Source organism: Octopus bimaculoides, chromosome 1 (genome assembly GCF_001194135.2).
Source record: "Octopus bimaculoides isolate UCB-OBI-ISO-001 chromosome 1, ASM119413v2, whole genome shotgun sequence".
NCBI lineage: Eukaryota > Metazoa > Mollusca > Cephalopoda > Octopoda > Octopodidae > Octopus > Octopus bimaculoides.
In genome coordinates, this window is record NC_068981.1 from 5,998,682 (window position 1) to 6,000,922 (window position 2,241).

Genomic DNA, 2,241 nt, shown 5'->3' on the forward strand with positions numbered 1-2,241 from the left:
GGTGCAGCGCTGTTTTTTAAAATTTTATTAGCTGTCAACGGGTGGTAGAGATATTGGTTTCGAATTTTGGCACAAGGCCAGCAATTTCGGAGGAAGAAGGTTAGTCGATTACATCGGCCTCAGTGTTCAAACTGGTTCTGATTTTATTGATCCCGAATGGATGAAAGGCAAAGTCGATCTCGGCGGAATTTGAACTCAGAACGTAAAGGCAGACGAAATGCCGCTATGCGTGCTAACGACTCTGCCAGCTCGCCCGCCTTACGAGTATTTGAGATATTGAATTTGAAAAAAGGTAGCCAAATTTGATGTTGGAAAGATGGTGGATAATCTTGTGGGCTTCGGTTAAGTCAGAAGCCAGATGCAAAAACTTCAGTGTGTCGATGCTCAGAGAGGCAGTAGGTGTGTGTGATGCAGACGTTCGCCAGTGAGCTGCATCTGAAGATTTGCCATCCAAGGGGATACGAAGTCCTCAGAAAAGGAACGTTCTAAGCTTGGAAGTGTATAAACTCTTTATACTGAATATTTACACAACCAAAAGACAGTGTTCTCTTCTGTTATATTTGTAGAATAACCGCAATTACACTTACAAAACACTACTACACATACGCATATGTACGCACACACACACACACACACACAACCTGGAAATGTTTATTTTGAATTTTTAAATTTGGTACTGCGACAATAAAGAGTAAAAAGAATTTCGAAAAGTTTTCAGGCTAACAGAACAGGATGAAATTATTAAGAGGTATAAGATATTCAACTCCAGAAAAAAATGTATTTAAAAAGTGAGAGGACAATTTTAAGGGTTTTAAATTTCGTAAAAGTTGTTTGTAGGAGGACTTGGGTTGAACCCAGAAATAGGGCAACAGGTAGGTTTAAGTTTCGATATTTAACATAACAAAATAAAGACAAAGTTTGCAGATACTTTAAAGTAAGTATTTTAACGAGAAAATATATTTACGAATCGCGACCTATCGACATTGTTACGATTCACTTATTAAATTTGTAACTGAATTAAAACTAGAATTATTAAGCCATTATAACATTACGTCACATATATTTGACCAGTGTAATCTCTCTCTCTCTCATATATATATATATATATATATACATACACACACACACACACATACATACAACACACACACATGTACCTATATATATATTTGAACTTTTGGTTATTCTCGAATAAGACATTAGTAATTAATTAGACCCAATTAAGTTATCTCAACCGCACCTAAAAAAAGTGACAACGAGCAAGAGAGCTGAAATATAGATCAATTTCATATTGTTTCTACACTCTAAATTAATTTAGAAATAAAATAATAAATATATGACAAAGGACCAAACCAAAAACGGAGGTATTTCTTATAAAAAGCAAACAAACAGGTGTCTAGTGACCGACGCCATATTATAAAACTGTGAGGTCGTGGCCCTGCCCAAGGCATAACTTATTAGAAAATAAATAAACAAAATATGACCGTAAATATCTTTTTATATACATATTGTGACATTTTAATAAGGTTTTCCTGAATTGGGAAATTACATATATATATATATCTCAGGGTTAGTTTTTTCTTCTAACAAACTTGTATTTTCCTGTTTAATCAATTATTTAGGTCATTCAGAGGAACAGCAAGAAACGGTGATATCTTACCTGTTGTGGCGCTGTCCTCAGGAAGTAACAATCTACAGGTAAACTGAAATATAATAGGTCAGTGATTGCTGCTGATTACAAGCAAACAAATCAACGCGCCATCTGTCATTAAAACATTTGAAATGTTTCCTAACTTTATGGAAATAATCACAAAAAGCAAATTAAGAATTGGTTTTATTCATGTACAGTCTCGTAACAGGTGAATAAGAATTTCAGGGGAAAATAAAATAAAATAAAAAACGAAATTTACTAATAACGTCCCATTATCAAAAGCTTCGATCACCTGTAGTTGAAGTTAAGTAAATCCACAAAGAGGAATTTAAAACAAACTGTATCAAGGCCGACGAGGGATTGGCATTTTGTGGCATTCTTTGAGAGTATATCCAAAGTTATATTCAAGAAATTCTTTCTCTCTCTCTTTCTGTATATATATATATATATATATATATATATAGGTAAAATTAATGATGTAAGAAATTAGTGAGTAAACGATACATAGTTAATTTATTTGTATCATAGTTTGTTTTTTAAGATAAACCAGTGAAATGTTTGGTTTCTTAATCCCTAATGGGAATAAGAAA

The 2,241-nt window shown here is 33.4% G+C and overlaps 1 protein-coding gene across 1 annotated transcript in view; it reads right to left on the reverse strand.

Annotated features, from left to right (window-relative positions):
* LOC128251152 (uncharacterized) overlaps window positions 1-1,812 on the reverse strand; it is a 12,817-nt gene extending 11,005 nt beyond the window's left edge. The window contains exon 1 of the mRNA XM_052977656.1: window positions 1,661-1,812. The gene's annotated coding sequence lies outside the window, so the exon portion shown is untranslated. The remainder of the gene's footprint in view (window positions 1-1,660) is intronic.
* Window positions 1,813-2,241: the final 429 nt, after the last annotated feature.